This window comes from Capsicum annuum, chromosome 12 (genome assembly GCF_002878395.1).
Source record: "Capsicum annuum cultivar UCD-10X-F1 chromosome 12, UCD10Xv1.1, whole genome shotgun sequence".
Classification (NCBI taxonomy): domain Eukaryota; kingdom Viridiplantae; phylum Streptophyta; class Magnoliopsida; order Solanales; family Solanaceae; genus Capsicum; species Capsicum annuum.
Window position 1 is genome coordinate 20,820,466 of NC_061122.1, and position 18,727 is coordinate 20,839,192.

The window sequence follows — 18,727 nt, forward strand, 5'->3', positions numbered from 1 at the left end:
CCAAAAGATATAAATGATTACAATAATTAGAAGCAAGCACACACTAATGCAGAAAATGAAATAATGGCCAAAAAAAATCAACTCTACAATGTGATATTTAGTCAGCTATCTATCAGTCCATTAGCCAAAAAATGTAAATGAATACAACAATTAGAAGCAAGCACATACAAATGCAGAAAATGAAGTAATTGCAAAAAAATTATCATGTGAATTTATGAAAAGCTAGACATAGTTTGAAGTTAAGACCTTAACACAGTTAAAAGTTGTGGCTCGCGATAAAGCATCATTTAATTGGCCATGGGAACCTGAATCTATATGAATCGTGAAAGTTTAATAGTAAAAGAAGATTACTAAATATTTTTGAAAAATTTACATATATACACAAGGTAACTTTACCTTATTACATAAAATTTCATATTGAAAAAGTAATTACATAAATTCCAAATTAATTACTGAAATTCCTTATTTTTTTTTACTTTCTCTCTCATTCTCCTTATACATACAAAAATAACATTTTTTGCTTCATATTTTGTGCACCATTTTTTGTTCTATATTTGTGTTCCTTTATTTACGCCTAGAATCAAGCTAATCTAATCTGGAGAGTTTCAAATCAAACCATCTTTTGCTCCTTTTTTTCAACTTTTTCAAATAAAAATTATTTTAAGTTTTTCTGTAATCCAATTGCATACAACAAAGACATCAAAATAAGCCGATATAGCTAAATCGGCTTGCTCTTCCACTAATTTAGCGAGGGAATAAGACAACGAAGAAGAAGTTGATGTTGATGCTGGGTGTTTGCTGCGGCGACGGATTTGGCTTGAGAGAGGAGGTGAGCACCTTGTACGAAGTGCTTCTTGGATTGGATGTTGGAGCGATTGCTGAAACGGAGATTGGAGAGGTATCTTTTAGGAATATTGTACATAAAAAGGAACATGAATATTGAATACTATTTAATTTGTGAATGTATGCAGATTGTATAATGTCACATTATACATTATGATCTTATATAATTATGATATTAGGCATACCTTTTACTTTGTGAATGTCTGCATATTGAATACCATTTACTTTGTGAATGTATGATGATTATATAATGTCACGTTATACATTCTGATTATTTATACATTATGATATTGTGCATATCTTTTATTTTGTGTATGTCTACAGATTGTATAATGTCACATTATACATTCTGATTATTTATAAATTATGATATTGTGCATACCTTTGACTTGGTATGTATGACGTTTGTATAATACCACATTATACATTCTAATTATTTATACATTATGATATTGTGCATATCTTTTATTTTGTGAATGTATGATGATTGTATAATGTCTGCATATTGAATAACTTATACTTTTTGAATGTCTGCTATTTGTATAAAGTAAAATTATACATTATTACAAGCTTATAGGTTAGACATGTTGAAAGTTAATTCTTAATATATATTGTATGATATTATACATTTCTTCATACTATTATTTAAATGTATAATATGTCCACATACATGTGCAAATGTTGTATAATGTCATTTTTATACGTATCAGTTTGCTGTAACCTTTTTTCTCTATGAATTTGAGTTTGTTTATTTTTAAGGGCATGAAATACCGTATTGACAAAGTATCGGCTCAAATCAAAACTCATTTGATGTTGAATACGTTCAAAACATACCACATCAAGCGTCTGATAGTTTGTAAGTAATTTTTTTTACATGTACAACGATGTTATAATTATTGAACGGATTGTTACTTCATCATTTTTTTTAAAATTAGGGATTGCGGTGCCTTTGTTGCTGCCTGTGCAGAAATATTAAGTGAAAGGCAACAAGTGCATTCATGTGGTTTTGATGCTGGAAGTCAACGCGCACGCCATGCTTCATTATTATGACATTACGGAGTGACAAAGGACAACGAAGGATCCATAAGTGATAATGATGATTCTCCTCCGCCAAGAAATAGTTTTCTCCAAACAATTGATGAAAGGGCAATTATTACTTTAGAGTAGCACTTTTTTATAATAGTCGGGATTGAAACATCTAATTTTTATTTTTGTAGTTGATGTTAAAAAGTTAAAATGATTCTTGTTGGATGTTAATTTACATTTGTAAATGTCTTCAGTTTGTATAATATCAGTTTGCTGCTATCTTCAAATTGTATGGATGTCCTTATTGTTCCTATACATATATATCTTCTTGAAGAATTGTTTTGCAATAAATTACACTATATTGTACTGTTACTATATAGTTTGGTAGTTAATGAGTTTGCCTTACATTTTATTATATATAACATATAAAAAAAATTACACTTTAATGTGTTATTGTATATCAACACATTGTGTTTTTACCAGTAGGTAAATTATGTTATATGATAATGATACATTGAACAAGGTCTCATACGTTTAAATTTATGTATTACATAACACCAAACATGTTATATGTTCAAGACTTAATAAAAAATAACGAAAATAATTAATATCATACATATGTACAAAGTATAATACAATATCATACATTGTAAACATACGTTAAGGAATTTTACATTTTATACTTTGTGAATGTATCATACATTTACACTAACGTATAATCTATAATCATACACATAAAATAAAATGAAAAATGCAACTTAATTGTTCATGATTTATGTTACAAACTGATTTATGAGCTAATTTAACACTAATGAGAATCAAAGGGACCCTACATACACATATGCCTTATTGTCACTCTTATGATGGAGTTCTTTGCACAAAATCAAGCCTTGTATTTCTTCAACTAGTAAATTAATCATCAGTCGCATACATTTCCTGAATGGTCACTGAATTTTACCGCCTTCTTCGTTTCATAATCCTTAAAAGCAGCCTTAATTGTATCCCCAGCGAGCATGCTGAAGTATGTTTTGCCATCTCCGATATTGATATGGGGATGTTCATATTGATTTTAAGCGAATTGAAGAATGGAGTATAATAAAAAAAATTTTTATTTAAACCTTCACTCCATTATCATTCCTTATGATAATTGGAGAAGAATTACCATCAACGATGTATTTAATTTCAATTTTTTTCGAACATCGTCAACATTTAATTCCATCGCTATCGTTGCAATCAATTTCAGAAAGTTAATACTTTCAAAAACAATAATGGCATCACTTTTGTATGATTTATAACTAATTTTCAACTCCTAGACACCGGAATGACGCAACAATATGAGGATGTTCATCTTTTTCTTTTTTTTTTCAGAAATCAAGAAAGAAGTCAACTATTTTTTTCTCAAAAAAATGTTTCAACAATGATGAAAAAAAGAAGAAGCCGACTTTTTTTCCCCTCAAAAATGTAATCCAACAATGATGACTATTAATAGTAATGTTTAGGAGTTATTTTTGAAATTTAAATTTCAGTTCCAACATTAACTCATACACAACTTAATTAGCTATTAAATGTCATAATTTAAAGAATAGAAATATATTTTCTGATTTTTCTTTCCTTAATTGTAGGAAAAACAGTTTTATCATATATCAGACGAATGTATAATAAAGCTAAGAATGTATAAGTATATTTAGTAAAATCGGGAGAGAAAAAATCTAAAGGAATTTTATGTAAATACTTTCATATTACATGGGATTTCTGTTGTTTACACAATTTTTTTACACTGAACAGTAGATTACTAATTTTTTTTGACACTAAAAAGCAGATTACTAAATTGATGCTAGAACTTCAAGATTAGTGGACTATATTAAAGCCCTGAAAGCCAAATAAGCAGATAGGTGAATCCAAGAATATCAAACAAACTAAGAGACAGGCAAATTGAAGAGACAGGCGAAAGAGTGGTACTTACCAAGGTTGAGGAGCCTTGATACACAGGAATAGATATCAGAACGACATTGAAGAGAAACCTGAAAAGAAATAGATCATTATTAACAATTTAGCTTTGTTAAGCAACCTATCTTGTGTATAACATTTTACTGTTTTGTTGATCATGTTTTAGGCTTATGTAATTGAACAATCAAATTTTGCGAAAACAGATTAAGTATTTAGTTTCTTAATAGAATGTCTAATGGGCACTAACTGAAGTTAAAGAATGGTATAAAAGGAGTATATTATGTCTCAAATCTCAATGGTTGAATTTTGTAGTAGCTTTACAATAAAAATATGTAGTAGTTTATGAAAAACTAGACACAGTTAGAATGAAGTTGTGGCTCACAATAAAGCACCATTTAATTGGCCATGGGAACCTGAATCTATATGGGTCGTAGAATTTTAATAGTAAAAGCAAAATTTTTTGACACTGAAAAGCAGATTACTAAATTGATGCTAGAACTTTAAGATTAAGGGACTATATTAATGCCCTGAAAGCTAAATAAGTAGATCGGTGAATCCAAGAATATCAAATAAATTAAACTAAGAGACGGGCAAATTGAAGCAGCTAAACTACAATCAAAGCCCGCGAAAAAAGCGATACTACCAAAGTTGAGGAGCCTTGATACACACAGGAACAATAATCAGAACGACACGAAGAGAAACCTGAAAAGAAATAGATTATTATTAACAATTTAGCTAACGTGTTAAGCAACCTATCTTGTGCATAACATTTTACTGTTTTGTTGATCATGTTTTAGGCTTATGTAGTTGAACAATCAAATTTTGCGAAAACAGATTTAAGTATTTTGTTTCTAAAGTTAAGGAATGATATAAAAGGAATATCTTATGTCCCAATGGTTGAAGTTTCTAGTAGTTTTACAATAAAAATATATTAAATTAAAGATATATACTGAAATTATTGAAAAGACAACGCAATTATATTTTTGCTTGGTAAAAGGTCATAGTGTATACGTAAGACAGAATATACATCCTCATCGAGGAGAAAAATGGGGGGAAAGTAAAATAACAAAGAAGACAAATAAACATGAAAGACTTTGTCGCGCACGTACAATCCATTAATGTATCATGAGAGAGCATACTTCAAAATATAGTGTGTTTCAATACTTTTATCCATGCATATTTCCCTTATGTTTGTTTCACCCAATTCTTGAGTTACGATTTTGTCTACCAATTCATTCTTTACGGAGATCACAGACTTATGCTGAACCCAAAGGCTGGTACTGTCACAAATATACCTGATCAAGTAAAATGTCAAGTATTTTCTGCTTATGAATAAAATTAATCAGAATACTGTTTCTCATGTTCAACTTTCTCTATGTAATGGAAGAATACGTGAATCTTTATATGAAATGAAAAATTGGAAAAACACATATATCCTAGATTGAAGGCATTCAGAGTTGAGAAAATGTAACACAAAATTATTATCAAGTAGGCAGTGATGATTCACCGGTAAAATTGTTCCCATGTGACCAGGAGGTCACAGGTTCAAGCCTTGGAAACAACCTCTGACAGAAATGCAAGATAAGATTGTGTACATTACATCCTTGTGGTGGGGTCCTTTCCCGAACCTATGCATAGCGGGAGTTTTAATGCATCGGGCTACCTTTTTTTTTTTAGGAAGTGATGATGCACTTATTGGACCATTTTTCTGCTCCATGGAAGCATTCATAGGCATAGTTGCTAAACAAATATTTTTGTTTGATAATATCAATTGCATGTTTAATTTAACTCTCATTTGGTTCTAATGTACATGCTTTGATTTGCAAAAGAAAAGCTAACTCAAATTTCAGAACTTCTCTACACTGGAAGATTCTCTAATTTGTGTTCTCGTCTGAGATTGTGCCAAGAACTGATGGACCATGCCCTGTAAATTTGTGTTCAAGATTCATAATCAGTGACGGAGTCAGGATTTTCATTGAGGGGATTCTATGTAAAATTAATATAAAAATAGTATAATTTTTCGTCGAAAGAGGTGACTCCACCACTGTTCATATATACTAAAAGAACATGAATTAGCGATGGAAAAATTCTGTTAACGTACTAAACAACAAAATCTGTTGCCGCGGATAGGAACAAACTATCAAAATGTTATGTTAGTTAAGAGCAATTTAACAACAGACTAGCGGCAAACTTCGTAACTAATTCCAGTTATTTTTGTAGTGTAATTATATATCCATATCATAATTGTACTTCATGAGGAAATAGACATAATTGCGGACCTTCCATAATGGTTAACCCCAACATATATATTACACAAACTTAGTAAAATTAAAATTTAAAAACAAAATATAGAAAGATTGAGCGCGCACTCAATCTCCAGAATTAGATTGAAGGCAATTGAATTCCCTTGACATAAAATTCATGAATCCACCACTCGAAACAAGCATAAGGAAATGTTAGTCACTTTTTTCTTAGTAAAAACAATTAGCCAGCCATACTTAGATACTTTTAAGAGTTAATTTCTCAGACAATCACTCAACTACTAGTTATTATTTCAATAAAGTCATTTTCTTTATTGAAGAATATTGGGATCAAGAAAAAGACTACTTTCTGAGATAATAACTATTTGTTGAGGGTCATATGAGAAACCAATCCGATACTTTAACCAATACTTTCACTGTTCATTCCTAAATATTTTATCTATCAAATAAAGACCTTAATAGTGTTCTTTATATAGTACAATACATAGTCCTTAGTATGAATGTGAATCGTTCAATGCTCGAATCTCATGTTTCGGAATCTGACCGAGTAAGTAGTTTTCCTTTAATTAAATTTTCCCTAATTAGTAGGTCAGGGATATTATATATCAATAAGTAGAGTGAGTAGAGTTTTTCTTTGATTAAATTTTTCCTAATTAGTAGGGCAAGGTTATCATATATCAATAAATAATTATTTAGAATTTTGAACTAATTTTAGGGCAGAACCACAACGATGATTATGGGGTTGGCACGATCAAGTATATTTGGTCCAAAATTCATCAACTGAGAATTCATGAGCTAAAAGCTTTGACACTGTCTCTAACAAATATAGCGTGAAATTTGTAAAATTATAGATCAATTAGAGTTGCACTGTTTAAATTCCTTGAATGATTAAAGCTAACATGTGGGCTCTAAAATCAAAAGGCAAACTATACAACCTCTCCAACTACACTCTATTTTACATTCTAAATATAGAGATGCTCTATATTTGGAGAACACCATCTCCAATCCACAACTCTATTCTGCATTCTAAAAAAGAACTTCTTCTCTTTCATTAATATTATATTATTATCTTATTTCATTTATATTTCTCATTTCATAACTTAAATCTTTCTTATTTTATTTTATTTATATTTCTTATTTCATAAATATTTTTTATCCCAAATTTTTAAACAACATAAATTGCAAGAATATATTATATATTATTCATATTAATGGACAATTAAAATAAAAGTGAAATCATTTATGAAATATAATTAAACAAATATTACATCATGGTAACATTTATTTATTTCTACATAAATATTCAACTTTCAAGATTAAAACGTTATTCTCATAAATGCTCTATTAATTCATTACGAAGTGCAAAATGAGCATTTTGTCTTTAATTTTTTTATGTCTAGCTAAAAAAAAGGTCCAACGTTAACATATACCCAAGGGATAGAGTTGAGTAGAGAAGTGACAAACAAGGAGATAGTTGACGCCTTAAAATATATTGATGATGATAAGGCTCCTGAAATAGATGGATGCAATGGTCATTTCTTCAAAAGAGCATGGTCTATTATTCAATATGATGTGGTGAAGACTGTTAAAGAATTTTTGAGCATGGTAAGCTACACAAAGTTGTAAACTGCACCCTTCTTACTCTCGTGCCTAAGATTCCCAACCCAACAACAATAAAAAAATATAGACCAATTGCATGTTGCTCAATTTTATACAAGATCATTGCAAAGGTGTTAGCTTCAAGATTACAACAGGTAATTGCATCAGTAATTAGTGAAGCTCAATCCGGATTTACCTTCGGTAGGAAGATAGCAGATAACATCATCTTGGCAAATGAGTTGGTAAAGGCCTGCCATCGAAAACACATCTCTCCTAGGTGCATGCTCAAAATAGACCTCCAAAAAGCCTATGATTCTGTGGAATGGATTTACTTGAAACAGACTGTGGAGGCTTTATGTTTTCCCAAGAGATATGTGAAATGGGAAATGGAATGTGTGTGCACCGTTAATTACTCTATTTTGATAAATGGGGAGCCTACTCCTCCCTTTAAAGCGGCTAAGGGACTGAGAAAGGGTGACCCTATATCTCCATTTTTATTTGCCATTGTTATGGAGTTTCTTAGTCGAAGTCTGTTTGAGTTAAAGGAGGATCAATATTTCAGGTTTTATCATAAATGTGCAAGATTAGGGATCACACACTTGTGTTTTGCTGATGATCTATTACTGTTTGCACAAGGGGATTTAGCCTCTGTTTCAGCATTAGTTCAGTGTTTTCAAAGATTTTCTCAAGCGTCGGGGCTCACAGCAAATATAGAGAAAAGCAATTTCTATTGTGGTGGCACGACAGAATAGTAAAAGACAGCTTTGTTACAGAAATTTGGGTTTAGACTAAGAGAACTTCCCTTCAAATATCTGGGCATCCCATTATCCACAAAGAACTTAGGTATCCTGCAATGGAGTCCTCTAATAGACAAGACTACTGCACGGATAGCCTTATGGACCTTCAAAAAACTATCTTATACCGGGAGGGTACAATTAGTACAGTCAATCTTATGTGGGATACAAACTAATTGGTCCCAATTATTTCCTATCCCCTCTAAAGTCCTGAAACTTATTGAAACCTAATATCGAAGCTTTGTATGGTCCGAGGTAAGTACTATTACTAGAAAAGCTCGTCTCATGGAATAAAATGTGTATGCCTTACTCAGTTGGAGGCCTCAATCTTATCAACATCTGCATTTGGAATGAGGTTGCACTAGCCAAAACCTGTTGGGACTTAGCTCACAAAAGTTACAAACTGTGGATATGTTGGATTCATAGCTTTTATATTAAATCTGATAAGGTCTCCACAACCCCTATTCTACAGCAAGCCTCTTGGATGGTCAAAAGTATCATTGCTGCCAGAGAAACACTGATGCAAACACAATTAATGGAGCATCAACATAGATAATAATCTGAAAGATTTATTTATAATTGCTGGTTGAAGGAACTAGGGTACCTTGGAAATGTCTGTTGTGGTTGCGGATTCAAAACAAGTTACTAACTAAAGATCGGCTACTCAAATGGGGATTAGAGGTGGATAAATTCTGCAAGTTATGTATAGGAAATCAGGAAACTCAAACTCACCTGTTTGTTCACTGTGAATAGTCGAGGGATTTGTGGCATAGATTATTACGATGGATAGAGGTGAGTCTTGTTGATACTATTACATGGGAAGAACATGAGAATTAGGTGATAAAGAAATTCAAGGGCAAATCATTACAGGTACAACTCTTTAAAATGGTCTATGCTGAATTTGTACATGCACTATGGTTGGAAATGAATTATCGATTGTTTGAAGAGAAGAACAGACACTGAGAATCTTTGGCTAAGGAGATAGCTTATTATTGTAATATGAGAGGTAGGGGGTGCGGATTAGACATGGTAACTTTACTAAGAAATAAATAGTTATTGGATAATAAGTATTTATAATGTATTTTGTGAATATTATCGATTGAAATATTTTTCATTTTTATCTTCTTGACTTAAGATGTTTTATTAATTCATATTCTAAATTAGAGATTATCGTAATTAAATTATCTAGTGTTCTAGAATCCTCGTTAGTATTATGTAATCTTTTGTATTCTTGGTATAAACTATATAGTTAGGTTTCGATTTCTTTTAATGATTTATTCTTTTCGTACAATGTATCCATTAATTTATGTAATTGTTAAATGCTTTGTAGTAATATTCATTAACTGTTTTTCTTCGTTCTTGTACTTTTTATTTTCATATATTTTATTAATATATTCAATTTTACTGATATTCATAATTTGAGGGGTGATTAAATGGTAGTTGATTAAATGCTTTGCTATAATATTCTTTATCTTTTTCTCTTAGTTTTTGTAAGTCTTCTATATTATTTTTAAGATATTCTAAATATTCTATATCTTTTGTTTTAAAATATTCAATTAAATTCGTTTTTATTAGGTTTTCTGTTAATCTTATTTCTTCCATTTTTTGTTCCCAGTATTTTAGATATTCGTAGTTTATCATTTTATTCTTCTAAAGTAAATGTATAATAATCTATTCTACTTGTACTATATTTAATATCTTGTTTGAGGTTATTAATACTACTAACTATTTTTTCTTGTTCTCTTCTTAATGAATTTTTTAAACTATCTAAACTTTTATCTTTGCTTTTTTCTAAAATTTTCAAGGTTTTGTCTATCCATTTTAATTTTTCTATTAGATTTTTCATTATTTCTCTAATTTGTTTTCTATAATCAATTTCTCTACGTAGGTCTTCTTGGTTTTCTCTGATTTTCTTAATATATTCTGACATTTTTAGTCTATATAATATCCATCTGAATCTAAATAGTATTGATGTTCATAATATATGCGTAAGTTTTCTATGCTGTTTAATAATTCTTCCTCTTCATAATCTTGTAATTTTTCTCATATTATTTTCTTTATGTCTATGATTTCTATATCTCTAAGTATATATAAAACAAGTATTTTACTATCATCTGTCATTTAAGCTTGATTAAATGGTTTTTCATAATATTTTAGTTGTTTGTTTTAGTTTAAGTAGTTCTTGCATATTTTTATTAAGAAATTCTATATATTTTATATCTTTAGTTTCCATGTATTTGTCTAAATTTACTTTCATCTGTTTTTCTACTAACTGTATGTTTCACATATTTTTTTCCACAATTCTAGATATATGAAATTTATCATGGTAAGTATTTGTAAGAGTAGTTAGGTAAGCATGGTATGCAATTTATTCTAGTCATATAATATTTACCAAATGCTTTTTCTAATATGATTTTTCTTATATCTACTACTTTTATATCCTTAAGTGAATACAAAATAAGTATTTTAAATTTATCTACCATTTCGTCAGATAAATAATTATTCATTTTTCATAAAATTGCTATTTTCAAAATATTCCCTTCAATCATATACATAACAAAATATGATCATATTAGATTGCTATATACTAGATCATTCTTAAATAACATGTTCGTCGGTCACTATTAGCATGGTAATCCAGATACTTTTCCCTTAAACAACACCTCAACGCTGGCTACTCCCCACCACAACTTCTTGCCTTATTGGTTTCACCTTTAGGATGACATAGTTCTTAGGGATTTTTCTCCGTTTCCACTTTGCTAATAAACTTCTTAACATGCTATTCTTCGAATAATTCTACTATAAAGTAACTAACATAAACTTATCTTACTATATCATGATTGTTAGGAATTATGAATTTAGCTATTCATAATACTGAATAAATATACCTGTTTTGGTAAGTTTGACAATCCTAAGTTTTGTTCCTCCATAGATTTTTCCATTGAAATATACTTGTTTTTTTTAAATGAATAAGCAAAATATTTGTTGTGGGCAAGAGAGAGAGTTTTTGCTTCAACACATGAAGGCTTGCCTTTGCACTGCCTTCGGTTCTTCTATTTATAAGTGAAATTTACATATGATGCTTCCTAAAAAAATAACTTGAAAGATCAAACCTTATACTAGTCTAGGCTAGACTAATTAATACTTACAAAAAAAGTCTTCATCTTTTTAAAAGAAGACTTTGACATAAAGCACTAAGTAACAAAAAAAACTTTAAATGCCTAAGACTTTGCATCAAAATCTTTTACGTAAAGTAAATTTATTCACATGTCTTTTGTCTTTATCTCTTTCTTTCGTATCTGCTTGGGTTATCTTCTTTATTTTTTGTCAGTGTAGCATCACATCTGGAAAAAAGTTGTGCTTGCCACTACATCTGCTGCATATGTGGTCTTTGTATTTTTGGCCAACTTTTTTGCAAAATTGATCCATAGTTTCTTCTGAAATAATTTTCTTACTGATAGATCTCGTTAATGGTTGTTCTTCTGGTCTGAGGAGTGTTAATCCCCATTTTCTAAGTTCTTCCATGTCTTGGTCTCTAACTTCTTTGCAAGTTGAATAAATCAATGCTTGATTCCTTGAATTATATATCCAAACTGTCTTTTTATTTGAATAATTATTAAGTAACTCTGATAATATATTGTTTATTCCAATAACTCTTTTGTTGCGGTAAAATGCTGGTATCTGAGTTTTAGGTATCTCGGTCTGTTCACATATTTCTTCCAAAATAATATAATCTCTGGTCATACCCATTTTGACCACATTAATATTCTGTTTAATTTCGTCAAATAATATTTCTGCTGGTGCGGAATAAAATCAAACATAGAATAATTGTCCGTTGGTAATTCTTTTGTAAGTCATAAATTCTTTGTGAATTTCTGGGATTCCGGCTAACTCTTCTCCATTAGTTGTGTAAACCGTAGATAATAATCCATAATAGTAACATGATTTAATAAAACTTGGGCTTGTTCCTGGTAAGGCAATAAGTTTATTGTAATTTTGGCATTTCTAGGTAATATCTCCTCTTTGTTGTGCTGCTAGCTCTTCACTTTGAATAGGTTTGGTATTTAATAAGGTTTGTAAAGTGTGTATGTTGTCAATGTATTTACGAGAAGAATAATTGTATGTCTGTTTTTCTTGGTTAAATGATTCAGAATAGGTATGTATCTGGGGAGGTGCGAATGCTTCTAAGTTTTGTATATTTGGTGTATCTAGACTGCAATAATTATGTTTCTAGTTTAATTAAGGATAGAATTGGTAGTCTCTGAGTTTTTTTTTGTAGATATCAGATTTGTGTTAAAACTGTGATGGATCTGTAATTGTTTCACTTGGTAATTAATATACAAGCTAGTTACCAAAAAAAAAATTATTCAAATAAATAATTTTCATCTACCACCATTTATACGAATATTAAATATATAAAATTAAAATTAATATAATAAAAAAATTACTCTAAAAATAATTATTAATAATAGATAATTAATTAATTATCGAATATAATTCATAATATATTAAATTACAAATGTTATACATTATAAATATTAATATTATAATTTAAAAATAAAATAGAAAGTAATTCTCTATAGTTGGAGAGTTATTGTTCACCTCCTCTGTTTATAGAGTTCAGTTGAAAATTTGAAAGGTATTAACCAATAACTCTTCTCCGCAGGCAGCTCCTCTCTAGTACACTAATTGTCCAGATTGTCTAGCGGAGAAGTAATCTGTTGACAGATGTCCACTTATAGATCTAAGGATTAATAATTGATTAACCCCAAAACCCCTTAAACTATAGTTAAATCACACATCAGTTTTATATTTTATTTGTTTTCCTTATCGGCAACGTTAGTGAGCGAGAATCTTGCTCAATTTTGTTGGTTTTTCTTTACCTGAGAAGCTACCTTATTTTCATCATTTATTTTTAAATTTTAATGGTCTTCTTTAGTTCATCATTTTCACCTAAGTTCTATCCCAGATTTCAATTCTTTCAAATTAAACTCTTTTATTTTCATAAATTATTTTCGTAACTCTTTCGAGATTCCTTCATATTTTCATGAATTATATTGAACATTTCTATATACCACTTTCTTCTATCTAATTACTATCTAAGAATAATTGTAAGGAAAATTTAGATAAATATATATTCTCTACTTTATATTATTACATAAAATTTCATCTAGCAAAACTAATTACAAATATCCTATTTTTTTCACTTTCTCTGTACAATCTCCATATACATATCAAACCATCCCTTATACGTCACTTAATGCTCCACCATTTGTGCCTAAAATGAAGCAATCATAATTAAAGGGATTTCAAGTTTTGAATTTACAAACTTTATCTTATCAAACAGCTGAACATCATCATCTTCTTCAATTTATTTTTGAGGTTAGTTTAATTTCTTAATTTTTTCAACTTTACTAAATAAAAAATCTACGAGTTACTTGTTGTATGTATGTAATTCTCAAAACTTTAGCATAGTAATGAAATCTAGATCGAGCTTTAGAGAAAATAAATCAAAACACCAAAACGACTCCGCCAAGATGAAGAAGTCGAGGGAAGTTGCTCGTACAAGCTCTAAAAAGCTCGTTGCTAAATCTTCAAGTAAGATAAAAAGTGAAGAATCATCACAATCGTGTCTTCCAAAGGTAAGTGATTTGTTGTTGAATCTGTATTTTTTTATCGATTTACACATTCTTATACACTGTTATATAAGAATATTTTATTGTTATTTCAACCTTATAACTAAGTTATGTATAGGGTTAGAAGCGTCTTTTTAGACATTAAATTTGTTATGTATATGGTCAGATTACTTAGTAAATTCATGTTGTTATTTTGAACTATGATACATAGCGAGTTATGTGTATATTTGTAGTTATGTCATTTGTTGAACATTTTATTTTAACTCATATACATAAATCTGTTATGTATATGTATTGAAACAAACACTGCTAAGCTATTTAATTTCAGGTCATATATATTACAGAGTTATGTATGTGTTATGCATCAACAATATTATACATAACACAGTTCTGTATATGACTTTGTTAGACGTGGCGAGTTGTGTGTATTTCAGCCCATCATATTTTTCCTTATTACATTGTTGCCTTTTGTTACTTTCTTACGTAGTTTTATAATATTTTCAACACAATATTTTTTAAAAATCTTAACCCAATGGACATAAGAAAATATGTGTGTGAATGTTTTCATCCATGTCGACACACCCTATATTTTCCACTTTTTTTTTCCATTTTTCTTATAATTTTATTGTAGTTTTACTCCCATTTTTATGATTTATCTATCCCTTTTAGAAATATTCATTCTAATTATATTAATTTCTAAGATATTAAAAATTAAATAATTTATAGGACTTACGCCCCATATGTACATAATTTAAAAAAGTAATAAATATTTTCGAATTTTGTAATCGTTAAGTGAAAGATATGTATAATATTTTAAAATATTGTTTAAACTTGTTGTTATAAACGAGAAAGAAACATTAACAGACAAAAAGGAATGTAAGAAAAATAAATTGAAATGGAGGGAGTATCTGATTTCATTTTCAGTTTGATTATGACTTTTTCAATTTCTTTTAAAAAAGAAAGTGTTGATTTTGTTTTGTAATGTAATGCAAGATTGTCTCCTTTTTTTTGGATTTAACTTGTACGCATTGACAGCGTGAAAAATCTTTTTAATGTCTTGAGAAAATTATTTTCCTATAGAAGATATTTTTAAAAAATTTTGACCAATCGACCGCACCCTAAATCTTGAGAAAATTGAAGGAAAGGTGTCATTTAAGTCTTGAATGAAGGATTGGTGACATTGACCAACCTAAAAGGTCAAACACAGTTAGAAAACTTGATTAAGTTAATTGTGAACTTGATTAATATTTTCAAAACTTTTTAATCTTTTCAAAAATACAAATCAGTCCACACCTCTCTCCTCTCCAAATCAATCGTCTCTCCTCTCTCTCTCTCTCTCTCTCCCTACGTTTTCTCGCAACCAAAAGTTCTGCAAATTTTTTCTTTCAATTCCCGACGACTTCAAAATCCATCGATAAATAGTTGGACTTCGAGTTTCTTTTTGACTTTCAACCGTCAAGTAACGTGACAGCCTTGCTTTCCGGCCACAACAACTTCAAATTCTTCATCGTCCCTTTTCTTCTTTCATAGGTAAATAATTATGACATTTTTAGTTTTGAAGAAAATGAGGAACTTGAGCCAACCTCTCTTCTAGTATTGGTTAACAATTTCAATATGTTTTGCTTTAATTTGAAATGTTGTTTGAATAAAATCCTAATTTCTGGTATTTTTTCTCTTCTCTTTCGGAGTGAATTATGATTTTTTGTTGTTTGTTGTGTTTTTTTGAAGTTTGATTTTTGTTATTTGTATTAATACAAATAAAACAACAATGTTGGTATTTTTGGTGTTGCGTTGCTGGGTTGATTTATTTTTGTTCTTGATAAAATTGGTGATATTGCTATTGTTCTATTGAACAAAATTATGCTACTGTTTTTTCTACAACAAAATAACCATCTGATGCAATAGAGGAACCATCAAATAAAAAATCCATCTGATGCAACAAATTAATCATATGGTGCAACTGATTAACTATATGATGCAACATATTAACCATCTGATGCAATATATTAACCATATGTTGCAATATATTAACCATCTAATGTAACAGATTTACCATCAGATGTAATAGAGGAACCAACAGATTAAAAATCTAATGCAATAAATTATTCATCTGATGCAACAGAGGAACCATCAGATTTAAAATTTGATACAACAGATTAATCATCTGATGCAACAAATAAACCTTCTGTTTGATAAAATCCTATCAACTATTCCAATAGGACATGTCCAAGACTTGATTTTTCCAACTGATTATTCATCTGTCATAATAGATGATCCTTCTGTTGGAAGAAATCTAAATAATATTATCTGTTGATAATTGTTCCAACGGATCACTCATATATTGCAATAGATGTGTGATCTGTCGCACAGGCCATTCATTTGTCTCAATATATGAGTGATATATTTTGTATTGTTGCAACATGCTATTTAACTGTTCCAACAGATCACTCATATGTTGCAACAAATGTGTGATCTGTTACACAGACCAGTCATCTGTTTCAACAGATAAGTGATCTATTTTTATTGTTGTAATAGGTGAGATATTGCAACAGATAACCTACCTGGTGCAACAGATGTATGATCTATTGGAACTGTTATTTTACTGTTTTGCATGTTAGATTTACTGTTATCCTTTTTTAACGATGCATTAATCAATCATAATCTATTTTATGTTCCTGTTAATTTTAGATGATATGGCTCCCAAAAGAACAGAAACCTAATCAAGTCCAAGTAAAGGAACAAGTGAAGCAGCTAGGCTACATCCACCACTCTATGAGCTTGCTTTACAAGCGTTATCTTAATCAAAAGAAGAATATGATGAACATGGGGAGGAGGAATGTTTCAAAAGAGATGATCCAAATGCTAATAGCCCTCCCATCGAAGAGTTGGTCAAAACCTTCAACATTGATCGTTATCCTGTGAGAATGCAGTGCAATGGTGCCACAAATTAATGGGTGATTTCGTAGTTAAGTCAGCCATGGAAAAATCTTTCGACGCCTTCAAAAAAATACTTCGAGAATAAAAATTGGATGCTTATTTTAGGGACAGCTGCTTTGGGCAATATTTTAATTTTCTGGAGGACAACAATGCTTATTTCCAAATGAAAATAGTAAATGATCTTCTCAAGCGTATGTTTATGTATGAAAACAAAGATAAGATGGATGAGGTATGGATAAATTACTGTGGCATGCATATTTGTTTTGGTTGGAAAGGGTTTGTCATAGTTACTGTACTAAAATATTATCCTCCTTCTCCTTCTCAATTATACCTATTCTAACCCAAAAAAGCGCCCCGCACACCCAAAAAAAGACAAAGTCTAGTCGAGTAATCGTGATGATCTGGTGTCCATTGTTGGTCCAAGCTTCAAAAATAAAAAGTTGATAGAAGCGTTCAATCATTATTCTTGGTTTGGTTTGTACATAATATTCTTTGGGCGAGAGACATTAACAACAACATAAGTGATAGTTTAATAAAGCTCTCCGAGGATCTTGAGGCATTTAACAACTATCCTTAGTGTTATGAAAGCTTTAAAATGACTGTCAAATATTTGTTGACTCCGTTAACGCCAAAGACAGTCAACTTATATGGTTTTCCATGGGCTTTCATGGTAAATATTTTTTTTATTATGATATGATTCATTTTTTATTCAATAATAATTTTGATTTATTGGCATTATTTTTTAGGCTTGGACGTTTGAATCCATTCCTTATTTGAGACTGTAGACACGTGATTTTTTTACCCTTCTTAAGTTTAATATATTTTTCGACATTAAATATTTTTATTTTTTTCCAATATTTATGTTAGATTTTATTTTATTTTTAATAAGTTTTGGTTGAAAAGAAATAAAAAATAATAATAAATAAAGTTACATTTTTTATATATTTTTTAAAATAATACGAAAATTCAAAAAATATATATTTTTATTTTTATTTTAATAAATGGGCTAGTAGTTTTATCATTCTTTTAATTATATTTATTTTAGACTATTTATAAACTTTCATTATATTTTCTTAAATATAAAAATTAATTAATTAATATTCTTTTATTTATATTATTATTATTATTATTATTATTTATTTTATATATTTTATATTTTAATTTATTCAAAATTTGAATCCTGAAAATATCCAAACTACTCCCCCCAAATCCCCCTATTTAAGGACTTTCCACCCCAGACAAAAAAAAAAAGATACGTACTATTCTGCTTACACTATATCAAAAACATCAGACTAAAAAAAAAAAAAACTAGAGAGTGAAAAACATTACAGAACAAGAGGAAAAGGAGTATCAAGTCAAATTTGGATTTCCATTCGAGTTTCCGGTGATAACGTCTTGCTTTCATAGTTAATTAAGTTGGCGTACAGGTTCTATTTTAATCCTATTCTATTTATGTTGTAAATTTCCCATGGCAAAGCATGAGTGAAAATGTTTAAATATTTTCAATGCATTGTTTAGTGTTAAATTTTGATTACGTGAACTTTTGTTACCACATATTATATTATTAATCTATCAGAATGCTTATATATATTTGTTCAATAAATACGTTGTAAACTAAAATACTGTGTGTTAATATTGCTAAGTTAAATTTGAGACGGAAAAAAAAAACAGAGTGAAATTTAAT